Source organism: Ixodes scapularis, unplaced genomic scaffold (assembly GCF_016920785.2).
Source record: "Ixodes scapularis isolate PalLabHiFi unplaced genomic scaffold, ASM1692078v2 PGA_scaffold4__175_contigs__length_147842914, whole genome shotgun sequence".
In the NCBI taxonomy this organism is placed as follows: domain Eukaryota; kingdom Metazoa; phylum Arthropoda; class Arachnida; order Ixodida; family Ixodidae; genus Ixodes; species Ixodes scapularis.
Genome location: NW_024609879.1, coordinates 8,246,035 through 8,261,958, shown reverse-complemented (window position 1 = coordinate 8,261,958; position 15,924 = coordinate 8,246,035).

Genomic DNA, 15,924 nt, shown 5'->3' with positions numbered 1-15,924 from the left:
AAAAAAGGCCACTACTCATTAGTGTGCCTAGCTGTCACGAAAAGACAAGCATGAAACACTGACACGTGTCTCCGAGCGCAGCAAGGGCGTCGAGGAAGTTTACCTCGGTGAGGACAAAACCCGATCAATCTCGGAACCATGGAGTTACTGTCAAGGTCAACAGCTCGCCTCTCACGTTCAAAGTCGACACGGGTGTAGATGCAACAGCTATATCACTCAACGACTACAACAAGAAGACCATGGAACCCCTGAAGATCTCAGCGCAGAACACTGACTGGCCCAGGTCAAACGCCTATAGCGACAGCAGGGTACTTCGAAGCCACAATTAACCGGCGTGGCACAAGCACACAAGACAAGGTCTTTGTCATCAAAGGACTGAAAGAGGCATTGCTAAGCCGACCAGCAGTCGAGTCTCTTGGCATACTACGGCGACCACTCGAGCTTGGGGAGACATGTGCGAAACCAGGCGATATCTCCGATCTTCTGGCACAGCATCCCAAGTTGACGTCTGAACACAAACTAATGAAGACCGAATACCACATCAAAGTGAAGGATGACGCCAAGCCCTATGCCGTTACATACCCAAGACGAGTTCCTCTTCCACTGCTCTCACAAGTGGAGAACGAATTGGAAAGGATGAAAGAAATAGGAGTCATCAAGAAGATGGAAAAAGCAAAGGAGGGGTGCTTCCCGATGGTTGTTGCCAAGAAAAAGAACAATGAACTGAGAATTTGCGTGTACTACGGTCAACTAAACCAACAGATAGTCCGCGAGCGCATGTTGATGCCGACAGTTGATGAGTGTCTCGCAAGGCTAGCCGGTGCAACAGTGTTCAGCCGCCTAGATGCTCGAGCCGGGTACTGGCAGGTGCCTCTCACAGAAGACTCACGCAAGTACACAACTTTCATCACACCTGCTGGACGGTTCCAGTTCCTCATACTGCCTTTCGGAATATTGACAGCACCCGAGTTCTACCAACGAGAGATGCTCCGCGTGCTGGAGGGGCTGGACGGTCTGGCGTGTTTGCAGGACGACATCATAGTTTCCGGACGGACAATGGAGGAACACGACAAGAATCTACACAAGGAGTTGAGCCGACTGCAACAATCAGGAGTGACCCCCAACGTCAACAAATGCACCTTTCGTCAAAGCAAGGTCAAGTTCCTAGGACACGTGGTACCTGCAGAAGGAGTAAGTGCTGATCCAAGCAAGCTGGAAGCCATCACTCAACTTGACCCACCGTCAGACGTGTCCGAAGTGAGGTCCTTCCAGGGTTCGACAAATCCCTTGGCGAAGTTCCTTCCCGGTCTGGCAGAGATAACAAAGCCACTTAGGGACCTGATGCACCAAGATGCAGAGTGGCTTTGGGGTCCGGTTCAACAACAAAGCTTCGACCGGATCAAACACGCACTCTGCGCAACACCAGTTCTCGTCCGCTACGACTCCCAGCAGCCAGTCTCAGTCGATGCTTCATCTTACGTGCTGGGAGCTGTTCTTCTGCAGCAGGCAGGTGACAGGCTGTCACCAGCGGCGTATGCATCACGCTCACTTTCTGAAACAGGGCAACGATACGCCCAAATTGAAAAGGAGGCGTTAGCCGTCACATGGGCATGTGAACACTTCCGCAAGTACCTCCTCAAATCCACATTTCATGTAGAAACGGATCACAAGCCTATTGTGCCGCTGCTCACAACCAAGCGACTAGACGAGCTCAGTCCTCGTCTTTAACGCTTTCGAATGCGCTTGCTAGAGTATGACTATACAGTGTCACACTCCTGGAAACAAGTTGTGCACTGCTGATTTACTGTCCCGAAAGCCGCAACCAGAGCCAGCCAAGGACAAAGAAAGAGACCTTGAGAGCGCAGTGCAAGAGTACGAGGGGTTGACACTTGAACAGCTGCCGGAGTCAAACCAAATGTTGGACAGAATCATGGCAGGCATCCAAGCAGACCCTACTCTCGCCGGAGTGGCTACTTTGTGCACCTCGTCATGGCCGACCGTACATGGACTTGCACCGGAACTAAAGCGCTATACAGAGGCGGCGAGTGAACTTTCTATTGTCGACGGTCTGCTATTTAAGGGTGACAGACTCGTGATCCCACCAAACTCGAGGCTTGAGTTGCTGGAAAGACTTCATGCCGGCCACATGGGCACGAGCAGATGTCGCACAAGAGCAAGACAGTCGGTGTGGTGGCCTAGCATCGGAACGCAGGTGCAAGACTTTGTAGAAAGGTGCTCTGTCTGCCTACATCGAAAGCCACCAACTGAGCCACTGCTGCTGACTCCTTTGCCTGAAAACTCATGGGACACTATCGGCATTGACCTCTTCAAACTCGAAGGGAGAGACTACACTGTGGTTGTGGACTACTACTCCAGGTTCCTGGAGGTGGAGCAACTAAAGGGCACTACAACAAAAGACATCGCTCAAGTCTTGGAACCAATCTTCGCACGATTTGGAACGCCAAGAACTATGCGGACAGACAATGGCCCACAGTTTGCCTCAGCCGAATTCAGGAACCTGGTGGAACGTTGGGGGGCAGACCATGTAGCCTCAAGTCCATACTACGCCCAGAGCAACGGCATGGCAGAGCTTGCGGTCCAAACAGCGAAACAACTCCTGAAGAAGTCGAAGGACATAAACCTGGCTCTTCTATCGCACAGAGCTACGCCAGGAGTCGAAGGTTTTTTACCCTGCGAACTGCTAATGGGTCGCCACCTGAATACGCTTGTGCCAACCACAACCAAGATGCTCACACCTAAGTGGGACGACAGCGACTTCAGGCGCAGGAATGAAGCGTACAGGGCGCGAGTGAAGCAGACCTACAACGTGCGCCACAGAGTGAGAAGTCGTGAACGCCTGCCGCCAAAGACAGTGGTGCGCATACTGAGCGGTCCGGCATCCTGCGGTACAGTGACACGGCCAGCAGCCCAACCAAGGTCCTACATTGTAAGCACATCGACAGGACTAACACGACACAACGGGAGCCCCATGCAGCCAACGGCGGTCACTAGGAGCAGACGACCAAGCAGACCACCGGACAGGTTGGACTTGTAGCGCGGCTCCCTACTCCTAAGAAAGGGGGTTGTCGTGAGTGGCATTGCGAGCGATCGCCGACTGCAGCGTTGCGCCTACGCATGGAGTACTCTGACTCCGGGGGGCCAGCGGACGGGAAGAACGGCGCAACCATGCGAGGACACGGCTGTATGTCGCTGACCACATGTATTGCCTCTAACCCACAATAAACCATTCTTGTTATACCCCAACAATGGCTACGACAGTACCCAAACGTAAAAAAACTGCTAAGCGGTGCTCACCTACATATGGTTATTTTGTGCTGCATCCCAAAGGACAAACTAAGTTCTACAAAGTGCAGTTTAGATGCAATGCACTGGAATGTCCATTTGTCATCTCTTTCTGTGGACTGAAGAAGACAAGGTTGTGGTTGTGCCCTACAACAAGACTTTCATGAAAGATTACCTGCAAAGAGGCAAAAATATCTACTTACAGAGTCTCCTGCCGACACATGTGAATAAAATCAACTCTATAGTCCGTTGCAACTCAAGAAGTTATGGAGAGGGTGAGGATGGCCGGAGAGGAGGAAGCAGATGGAAGTTTAAAGAGGGAAGGTTTCCCCCTTCTCTTCTCCAGCATTCCGTCTGCTTCCTCTTCCCCACCCCGTCTTACCCTCGCCCTACCTTCTTTAGTTGCAATAGACTATAGATAGATTTGAATTTCAAATGAGAACAAGCAGCTTTCACAAATGTAATTGGTGGGGCAGGCCGGAAGGAAGGGGGCTGTGTTTTGTTCGATAAAATGTGAGTTATGCTTCAAAGTCCCGTGGTCATAAGTGTTATTGATAAAAATGTGCTATAGCAACACTCCATGGATAATAACCACACACCAATTATTTGCAATTATATTATATTTGCAATGCCATGGCTTAAACTTTAGAACCTTAGCAAATTATAACCCCTTCACACGGGCAGCTGTAACCACGGTTAAGCTCAACCATGGTTATAAGTATTAACTGCGGTTATCGTTTTACCACGGAGTGCACCTGCTACGAATGCTCTGGAAACAATCAAGCGTTCATCTTATAACGCATACTATTATAAATTGTATGGTGGACATTCAAATGCAAAGACATGCATGGCCCCACACTACCACCTGTGATTAATATATAGGGTCAAATCTAGTTACGAGCGCTCAACGTGAAAAGTGCAAGGTAAATGCGTAAATGTGCCTCGTGCTGAGAGCATTCAGTGAGTGAAAATAGTTGTTCTAACCTCCTTTCGCTAAGCTTTCAACACCATATCTCTATCATTAAGTGTCCTGTGCTGGTGTTGTAAGTTTCTATATAATAAACTGTGTAAATCAAGCTTGTGCTTTTTTTGTCTTTCTTGTGAAAGACAAAAAGGCAGTGAAACGACAGAGACCAGCCTGTGAATGAGTCTGTACCGTCCGGCGAGTCCGCGTTTATTGTTTTTTCCGGGCGCCCCCCGTCTCCCGTGCGGTGGCAACCTCTCTCGGCCACTCGACTAACCCTCTGACACCCCCCTTTCTTTAACTTAGTCTTACAAGTCCAGGCGCACTGGTTGTCTCACTTGCCGTCCCCTGTGCGTCTGCTTCGGTTTGGGTGTGGCGTAACTTGGCCCATTGATGCTTGGCTCGTCAACAGAGGCTGGTTGCTGAGCTGTTTGTTCCTCTGTAGGCTCTCCTGCCGGTAGTAGGTGCCTCTGCGTGGGTCTTGTAGTGCCGGACGCTGTCTCCACCACACATGATTGAGGTTCTGCGGCAGCATGCGCTACTTTCCCATGTGCGGCTGCTCCGGTACAAATCTTGACTCTGCTGCCTCCTATACTGTGTGTTGCGTGTTCTAAAGTCTTCGCAGCTCCAGCGCAGACGTAGTGACCCTGGGGCTGCAGGGACACTCGTCTTTACCTTGCGTCCCATGATGAGTTTAGCTGGGCTCTACCCCTCCTTCCCCGGAGTCGCTCGATGTGCAACAAGTGCTTGCTCTACGTTGGGAGACTTCCGAAGTAGTTGCTTCGCTGTCTGCACTCTATCTCTGCTGCACCGTTGCTCTGTGGATAGTAGGGGCTGGAAGTGATGTGTTTGATGCTCCAGTCCCTGGTAAAATATTTGAATTCAGCAGATGCAAACTGTGGTCTGTTGTCAGATCGGATGACATCAGGCATTCCGAAACAAGCAAACGTTAGCCGCAGAGCCTCAGTGATGTCTCTTGTGGTCGTTGTCTTGAACTTGACCAACTCGAAGACGCGAGAAAAGTAGTCAACAACGACCAATTAGTTGTCGCCTTCAAGTGAGAAAAGATCCATGCCGATCCCTTCCCACAGCCTCTCGGGAAGAAGCGTCTGCAGGAGAGAGGCCGCTCCTGGCTTGCACTCCTCTCGGCAAGTGGGGCATTGGCGGACAAATTTCTTTACGTGAAAGCCAATGTTTGGCCACCGCACCGCTTCTCTGGCTCGGGCTCTACACCTGGCTACGCCTTGATGCCCGGTGTGGATGTTGTCTAGGAATTTGTTGCGAAGGACTGGGAGTACAACCAGTCGGTTGCCCTTGAACAGAAGTCCTTGCACTATTGAGAGTTCACCTGCTATTTCGCAGTATCGCCGCACTTCTGGTGGTAGAGTTTTCATGCTCGGCCAGCCCGTGACTCCAGACGTGACAGGATCCTTCCCGATCTCATCTTTGATCCGTGAGAGCATGCCTGTTGATGCAGGTAACAGTTCCACTCTGAGAACTTCATACTTCAGAACGGCTTCCTCCAGGTCGACAGCTTCCTTTTCTCCTGCTCCAGTTAGTGACAGCACATCTGCCGTGTGGATCTTCTTTCCCGGGATGTGGGAGATCGTGAAGCCATACTCCGGTAGTCGCATCTGGAAACAATGCAGAGGAGGACTGAATTCATCTAGACGCTCCGTGGTGAGAAGTGGCACAAGGGGCTCGTGGTCAGTCTCAATATGAAATTGGAGCCCTAGGAAGTATGTGCGAAAATGGCCACTAGCCCACGTGATGGCTAGTGCCACCTTCTCAATCTGGGCATAGCGTTGCTCAGTGTCCGTTAGTGCCTTGGATGCATAGGCAATTGGTCGTCGCTCGCCTTGGGACTCCTGCAGGAGCGCAGCACCCAATCCATGGGATGAGGCATCGACCAAGAGTGTCAAGTGGTCTCTTTGGTTGTACATTGCCAATGCCGAGTTTGTGATGAGAGCTGCCGTAGTCTGCTCGAAGGCTTGCTGCTGAGCCTCTCCCCAGTACCAGACTGCAACATGACGAAGTAGGTCTGTCAGTGGTTTAGTTTGTCAGCGATAGAAGCAACACCAGCGGGCACGGCACGCGCAACCGAAGCAACGGTGGGAGCAGCAGACACGTGTAACTGATGGTCCATCAGACTTCTTTGATGCTCCATCAGGAAATCTGATGGACCATCAGAAAAGTCTGATGGACCATCAAGAAACTCTGATGGTCCATCAGGAAAACCTGATGGTCTTTTCGATCGGGTGCGCAACAACGCCATTCCAACATGGCGGAACAAAATGCGGCGGTTCAGGCAGGAAGCAGCTACTTCAAACCGATTTCAACACAGCTGCCGGAAAAGTTCGACTTTCACCAGCCGCACACGTGGAAGACGTGGTTCACGAGATGGCAACGCTACAGGGTAATCACCGAGTTGCATCTCCGCTCTCAAGAAACGCAAGTAAACACGTTTACGCCATGGGCTGCATAAAGGAGGATGTTCTTTGTTCTTTGAAGCTGACTGAGGACGAAGGCAAGAACTACGAAAATGTCACCATGTACCGGTTGGGCAGGGAGTCAGTACTGTTCGGCAAGTCTGCGTTTATTGTTTTTTCTGGGCACCCCCGTCTCCCAAGCAGTGGCGACTTCTCTCGGCTGCTCTCCTAACCCTCCGACAGTTAGAATAATAAGCATCCATTCATTGACCTGCTGTAACACACTGGATAATTTCAAAAATATATTAACTTATTGGTGGTTCCCAGAACTGATGAAAAAAACTGGTTCTTTTCCTAAAGAGATTACATGGAAGTGATAGATTCCAATGTCTAATGCACTACAAATAGCAATGCCAACGTGTATAATTCTTTTCTGTGTTCTATGTGCCTGTTTAAGTACCATTCGCTTTACTTTGTATGAAGCAAGTTATGAAGGACAGTAGTTGCGCAGGCATGTAGAACACAAAAAAAGCGTTTCAATTTCGTGTCACTGGCGAAAGGCATTTAAATTTCGTGTCACTAGCGAAAAGCAATTGTGATGTTGCAGTCAAGAGGAAATTGCGTCATTTTGTGTTTGTTTTTAATAAGGCGTCACTTCCCGTACGTCGCAGGCGAGCGTGACTAGCGGCAATGCCGCACACCTCACACATGGCGCTGCACCCAATGAGCCGCCATATTCGCGCCTTATGAGCTTCCATGGAAGCTTTGCTACCATTTATACATACAGCTTGGATTAGTGATGTGCGAAATATTTGCGTTGGTGGGATATAAGATAGACCGTGACGACAGCGGTTGTCCCTAGAAGAAATATAAGACTTCCGCCCCGTTACGTGCGGGGATTTCAACCCAGACTTTTTGTACAATGTCTTCTGGAGCGGCAACATAACAACCAAGGGGGGCTACTACCACTCGCAGACTATCAACGTGCCAGGTATGTCGAAAATTCTCCCCCCTAGCATTCCTCTTTTTATAAGTAACTGGTTGATCGAAGCGCATATAACCAAATACACCTTAATTCAACAATTGCAGAATCTGAAGAACTGTGCGATGTAGTGAGGTGAACGAGGGAAAGGCCGCTCTCAAGCGCAAAGTCAACAGAGTTCATCGAGATGCGCAAGAAGCCTGGAGTGGTGAATATTAAAGGCAGCTTGCTCGGGTATCGGGTTCCAGTGCGCACCCTGCGGAGCTGCAGACGACGGGCCCCTGTCCCGAAGCGATGAGCCGCGAGGCTGAGGCTTGTGAGGTGGAGTCTCAGGAGAGGTGGCCTCCCAAGAGCCCAAAAAAGAAGGCCTGCATGACCCTGTCAGTCCTACGCCGCTTTAAAGAGAGCATTGAGACTTGGACAGGCAAGCTCGAACAGCTTCCTAAATACATCTTTACCCGCTGCCCTTCGACAGACAATCCACGAGCTTGCGAGTGGCAACGTCCCCTTGCTACTCTCGCCACGTGACGCTGCAGCCTTAGGCCACAGTTCACACAGTAAGAATAAAAACACTGAAAATAGACGAGGGACAGACACAGTTCTTCCTGCGTGAACTGTAGTCTATCCAACACACTCTGCTAGAAGTACCTAGCCTTAGGCCATTCGTCGTCGCTTGCCGTATGTGTTTTCTCCAAGACTTCAACACGCACAGCTGTTATTGGCCTCTTCGCCCAGCTGCCCGCCACGGCCCAGTACGTGCTGAGCGCCCCAGGCTCGCCTGGGTGCGAAACCGGTGCAACGACACTGATATCGAGGCCAATCCAGGTCCGGTTCGCACTCCGTTGAGCATGTCTGAGGTGTCGCTGCCGACCGTGGCTACTCAGACTGCTTTCCTCAGAATTTCCAGCAGCGGTCGTATGCACAATTTAATTCGGACGATGTGTGGTGTGTCAACATAAAAATAGCTTTTTTTGTTGTTAGTGTACTGCAGTGATTTTACCAGTTTACAAGTGGTTCCCAACAAATTCCGTTTTAGAGCGCAGCTCTTAGGGGCCCGTTCCCGGCTTGAGCGGCGTCGCCGTCGCCGTCGGCGTAACCAAGGTCATCCCAAGGTCACGTGGCCCCCAAGGTCATCCCAAGGTCACGTGACCCCCAAGGTCACGTGACACCCAAAGTCACGTGACCCCCCTGAAGTCACGTGACCCCCCGAGGTCACGTGACCCCCCCCCCGGTCACGTGACCCCCCCCCCGGTCACGTGACCCCCCCCGGTCACTTGACCCCCGCCGAGGTCACGTGACCTCCCCGATGATGTCACCGGCATCCGCATCGTCATCGTCATCATCACTGATGACGTCATCAGTGACGTCATCAGTGATGATGACGATGACGATGCGGATGCCGGTGACGTCACTGATGACGTCATCAGTGACGATGACGATGCGGATGCCGGTGAGGTCATCATTGACGTCACTGATGACGTCATCAGTGATGATGACGATGACGATGCGGATGCCGGTGACGTCATCGATGACGTCATCGGGGAGGTCACGTGACCTCGGCGGGGGGCTCGTGACCCTGGGGGTGTCACGTGACTTCGGGGGGGCATCCGCATCGTCATCATCATCACAGATGACGTCATCAGTGACGTCACTGATGACGTCACCGACATCCGCATCGTCATCGTCATCATCGCTGATGACGTCATCAGTGACGTCACTGATGACATCATCGGCATGGTCACGTGACTCCCCAAGGTCACGTGACCCCCCCCCCCCAGGTCACTTCACCCCCCAGTACCCTTCCCTCCTCCTCCTCCTCAAGAGCTGCGCTCTAATTCGGTGTTACAGGGAGTTGTAAACGGCTTTCATTTTTTTTGTGTGTGTCCTTGCAACGAGACATTATTAGTTATTTTATTTTTGCTATTTTGCTAACATGTCCATGTATGATTGTGTGCATTCTGCACACTGATTATACTCATCAACTTAAAAAAAGCTAGTTTTGCACATAATTCATGCGCTGCACGATGTACGATGTAGTTCTGACCATATACAGCTGCTACAAAACAGAAAAACACCAAAAACACAGTTCTTTTGCATCAGCACCTTCATTACACTGCTCAACAATACCAGGCCATATTTTCCAAGGTCGATCTGGTAAGTCCTAGCACCAATACCAGACAAGCCATTGGAAATTCAAAAGGAGCCTAACAATGCCTTTCGGTTTGCGAGTTTGTGTGCATGCCATTCAGAGTGAAAAGCACTCCGACAAACTTCCCGTAATCCGTGGACCACGTGTTACAAGGACTTCCATTCTGTTATGCCTACATTCACCATATTCTCGTTGTACTGATGGCATCTTCATATTCTCGCAGCTTTTTTTCAGTTCAGTGTCGTGCACTCCACAAAAAGAAGGGGTGCAGCAGATTAGTAACCATCCGGATGTTTAGCTACTTACCTACAGACTTATTTTTAATGTTGAAGCAGATTACAGTCATGCTGAGATGCTGGGACAAGAAGTTAATTGGAGAAGCTCTCCGAGCACTTACTCTCAACGTTCTTGATACAACTCAACTTCTGATGCCACGCGTTCAGGGTTCAACATGCGTAAACCCTGTCCTAGAAAAAGAAATCTCTAAGGTGCCAATTTCCCGCACAGCTGGATCCGAACCGCAGCAGAACACCCTTTAGTCCAGGGTACCGTCCTAGGTCATACTGTTACTGCTGTGGCCGAGGATCAGTTGTAACCATGGTGCCACCTGCTCAGCAACCATGGTGAGGGATACAAGGATTCAGCGTCTGGCTTCTCCTCTTCAACTGTCATCGTTTTGCACGCCATCTTACACTGATGAGAAGTTTCCATATCAAAGTCGTATAAGGACCTGATTATCTCTAACCATCCTATGTTAGGAATGCCAACAGCGCGGGAACTTGTTCCAGTTGGGGAGACAGAGAGGAGGCCGCCAGCACTTGGTTGTATGGGCTTCTGCCTTTTGGCTGCCTCAGGCACTCGGCTGTGGGGAAGTTGTGCCATTAAACACCTTGAACCTTGAACCTTGCTGCATATGAACTGCATATGAACAATTTATTGATTACAGTGTGACTGCTGGAGATGATTTTTCCTCCCTAAACAAGGGAAACTGTTGTTCTTGCAGCTCCTGCCATGGAGCTAATCAAAAGCCTCATGGTCTTGAAGGACTTTGCAATTTGTCTTGTCGAGGAAATATGATATAGAACTTCTGTCGATCTCTTAAGACCCCAGCTCTCAACAGAACTTTCTTTGCTTTCCGATGGGGACAGTAGACAGGGGCGGGGAGCCACTGCTCCCCTCCCCTTAGGCCTGTCTTTTAGGCAGGCCCTTGCCGCCTGCCTAAAACACGCCTGTTTAGCAGGAGGCTCCAGCAGTTCTGACATAAATATATAATCTTCAATTTGATGAACATACACAAAGCATCACAGAATGCTGGCAGAGCATTTTTCAACAAATGAAGCCATGTAGGAACTCAACTTATTGGGCAAACTTCGCCTCAGCATTACTGGACATACTGAAGGATGCGCTCTGGCACTTAATGCGTGTGCCCACACCTGCCTTCAGAGTGGTGCAACCAGTTCATGCCGCATGCAAATCAGAAATTCAGAGCCCACATCTATTGTGCAGATGCATGATGGAGTGGTGCATGTGAGCAGCTCACTAGCTATCTAGTAGTTTCAGTTATGGCACAGCTTGGGCTCACCACGATGCGTGCTTTGTTCTGGAATGTGGCACTTTTTTCAATTTTTTTAACACTGACCAATCAAAGCTGCATGTTCTTGGTTGGGCTACTGTTATATTTATTTTGCTTTTTTTTTTTGAATTTGTAAATTTTAGTAGGTACAGTTTTTTTTTCTATTATTAAGGCTTAATGGTACTTTATAGTAAATTAGCTTCATGTAGAGCTGTAATTACAATATTTAATCAATGGTGTCCCCAAACATAGAGGTTACCTGCATATGCTAACTTCTTTCTAAAGTTGTGAAACTGTGATATACGGTAGTGAGCATTGACTACCGTATATCGCACTAATTAACTATTAAGAACGTTCCTAACATATTGTATACCAATTGGACGAATGCCCCCGATATCCCCCAAATGCCCCCGAATGTCTCCGATATCAAAGGCCCCACTGATCTCTACACAAGGGGGCTGGATGGCGCATCGAGCACGCTGGCATGAAGCCACCGGAAGCGAGCAGCCTTGTCCCGGAAGTGAGTAGCGGTCTGCTCTTCGCGCGTGGTTTCTAGGCTGCTGGCGCTTGTAGTTTCCATCCTTTCCAACCTTTTAAAGACGCCAGCATGCCAGCATGCTCTGCGGTAAACTGCACGAGTAGGCCGGAGAAGACCTCAGGCAAGACGTTTCACCTGTAAGTATGTATTTCGTTGATCTCAGTGTTACGCGGCCAAGTGGCACGCAGTTTCAGTTCTAGCTCGGGTTGATCAAAGCAAGAACCGGCGCTGCCACATGGCTCCTTCATGCAGGTTTCCGCGCCGTCAGCCGAAACTGTACCAGCAATGGGTCGTAAACTTAAAAAGGGACAAGTGGAAACCATCTCCCGGCAGCAGACTTTGCAGCGACCACTTCGATGATTCGTGCTTCGACCGAACAGGAGCCAGAACCCGGCTGCGAAGCGGCGCAGTCCCGACGCTCTTCAACTTCCCAGAACACCTGCAAAAGGTAGGACTGCCTTTTTCAGGCGGTAAACGAGCAGTAGCGTGGATACCGTTCTAGTTGTGCCGTGCATGATGTACGCGCGATTGGGTGCAAGTTCAGGTCGCCGCATCTTGCTTGGGCGAGGCAGTTCGTATTGACGTTTGTCTTGCAAAACCACGTGCGTTTTAACTTTTCCCAACGCACAGGTGAAATTCTGTTCCTCAGCAAACAACTTCAAGGCTATAATTGATGACACACTGCTAATGTGCCTGCAGATGCCTTGTGGCTAAGTGCGCATAACAGCAGGACCAGCAGGCAGCGCATGTAGGAACTGAAAAGCGAACAGGCATTTTCGGGAAAAGGAACAACAGAAATTTTGATCAAGCAATAAGTTAAATTCAGTGACCCAGTGGAAGTGACATAGCAGCAATAGTTCCGCCTTGATTGATGTAATGTATAATCACAAAATTTTCCGGTAATGTCTCAGCAAGTTCTCGAAGATGATAAGATCCAATATTGCTGGCTTATTAAAAGGCATATAAATATCTGGGACTATAGATGCCATTTCTAGCATGTGCTAATAGCTAATGATTAAATATTATCTATATGCTAATATTTTTGCAATGTCTTGCATTTACGGTGAGGATTAATTTGTCTAACAGAACATGTTTATTACATGCTTATTTCAGAAAACTGCGACAAGGAAGCCACCAAAGCTGAGAACTCCGAACCTGGATGCGACACTACTTGACGGGGAAGCCAGCGGCTCGCCGAGTACACCACAAAAGGCCTCAAATGATGTAAGCTTACTTTTGAGCAAACTGCCTCAATGCAGAGACACCGTAAGTAGTAGACAAGAAAGGCTTTCATGCTCTATAGTTTTCTTTTGCTGCAAAGAGAGATTAAGCATCAAGGAGGAGTGGGGGAAGCAGCATTTAGATACCAAATCCTTTTGCTAACATTTTAAGTGGTTGCAATGCACAGTCCAGTTATGTATTACACTTGCATAATATTAATCTATCAAATGCATTGTTTTCAGGTTGCCGAGCACAACTATGCTGTCAAGGACACTCCAAAAACCCTGAAAAGGAAGCTTGATGCCTGTGCAACTGCTGCAACCAATGCCAAGAAAAAGCTCAAGCTCAGTCAGCAACGAGAACGTCGACTGAAGAGGAGAGTAGAAACATTTAGTGAAATTATCGAAGACCTAAGAAAGAAACAGCTAATTTCAGAAGATGCTAGTGCAATGCTTGAGAGATGTTTCTCAGGAGTCTCCCTAGCAGTGATGCAGCGTTTGCTCAAACAAACTCCGGTCGGAAGTGACAAGCTGGCTAAGCTAAACCGAGAGAAATACTCGCCTGCACTACGTATGTTTGCGCTCACGCTGCAGTTTTATTCAACTAAAGCGTACAACTATGTAAGAGAGACTTTTGAATGTGCCTTGCCACATCCATCAACGTTGACCAAGTGGTACAGTTCTCTAAATGGAGAACCTGGTTTTACAGGTGAAGCTATGGATGCCATCCGGGCAAAAGCCAACGAAGTGAAGCAGAAAAACAAGGAGCTTCTTTGCAACCTTGTCGTTGACGAGATGGCGATCAGAAAACACATAGAATGGGATGGAAAAAAGTGCAGGGGCTATGTTGACATTGGTAACGAGCTTGATGATGACAGCAATGATGTCGCTACTGAAGCCCTCGTTTTTATGCTTGTATCACTGGATGCACACTTGAAGATCCCCTGCGGATATTTTCTGATCAATGGACTTTCAGGAAAGGAACGCACAAACATAGTCAAACTGTGTCTGACAAAATTGCATGATGCAGGAGCATGTGTAACATCGCTGACATGTGACGGACTCCGTTGTAACTTTACAATGCTCAAGAATTTGGGGGCTTCACTTGAGGACAGATCGATTATGGTGACATCATTCCCTCACCCTGTCACAGACGGGAGGGTATACTGTTTTCTGGATGCATGTCACATGATAAAGCTGGTGCGGAATGCTCTCTCTTCACTGAAGTGGCTCAGAGATTCAACCGGCTCATTGGTAGAATGGAACTACATCCGACAACTGTATGAGCTCCAGGAGAAAGAAGGCCTGCATGCTGCAACAAAGCTCCGTGCTGCGCACATTGACTGGCAGAAGCAAAAAATGAAGGTTAATCTTGCTGCCCAGACCTTGAGCTCTAGTGTTGCAGATGCCATAGAGTTCTGCCGGGAAGATCTGAAACTCCCACAATTCAAGGGATCGGAAGCAACTGTGAAATTCATCCGGCTCTTTGATCGACTCTTTGATTGTCTAAACTCGCGTAACCCCCTCGCTAAGGGATTCAAGGCTCCTCTCCGACCTGGCAGCAGAGGCACTTGGATTTCTTTTCTTGAGAAAGCCAAGGATTACATAAGAGCACTCACTGATGCTGCAGAAAGACCTATCTTCGACACACCAAGGCAAACTGCTTTTCTTGGTTTCCTGATCACCATTGAAAGAACAATCGGCCTTGCATCCTCCCTCCTTTTTGGTGAAACCCCACCACTGCGCTACCTCCTGACCTACAAGCTTTCGCAGGACCACATTGAGCTTTTCTTTGGTGCCGTTCGTTCCAAGGGAGGCTGGAACAATAACCCTATGGTGCGTCAGTTCATAGCAGCGTACAAGCGACTGGTTGTCCACAATGAGGTAAAAGGTGGCGTGGGAAACTGTGCTTTACTAGATAAAACACGGATTTTGTATGTGAGCAGTCAGTTCTGCGCTCCTGATGAACTGGACATGACTACAGCAAAGCAAAATGATACAAAAGACCTTGTGCAAAGCGTAGACCTCCCTGACGAGAGTGAAATGGAAGGTGAACTTGAAAATCTTCCTCTGCTGTCACCCTACTTGGGAGATGTTGTAGGCTACATCGCAGGGTTTGTATGCCGAATGGTTGAAAAATAGATACCTTGCTCAACGTGTCGCTCAGCATCTAAGGCTGAGGCGTGCTCGTCAGCACTTCTGAACAGAAAAAATTCTGGTGGCCTGACCAAGCCATCGCCTTCCACAACATACATCTGTCAGCTGGCGGAACGGGTAGTTCGACAGCAGGAGAAGGTGGATGGTGGCAGTTTTCCCAAGAAAGGGATGACTGCCGACACTCTGACAGCCAGAGTTATGAGGGAGCTTTCGGGGCAATTAAACATGCTCTATCCAGAGCTACATGAGCACATGTTCCAATCCGCAGTCGATTCCAATCATTTTGTTCGCCTCGTGAAATGTGTCATTGGATGCTACATAAAGATAAGGATGCACCATGCTGCAAAAAGAGCAATTATGAAGATCGCTGGTCCGAACATGCGTAAGCGCTTGACCAAACTGATTCTTTTCAACCACCAGTAAAAACCAAGCTGTCTGAAACTTGCTGACAAGCGTGTCAGTTTTGCACAAAATAAAGTTTTTTTTTTTTAAACCAGAATTTAATTTCCTTTTACATTTAGTATGCCCCCAGGGCCAGCAACCAGGTAATGGCCTTTGATGGGGCTCTTATATGGTGTCATTTCTAGTAATAGTTTTATGGCCAGAGAA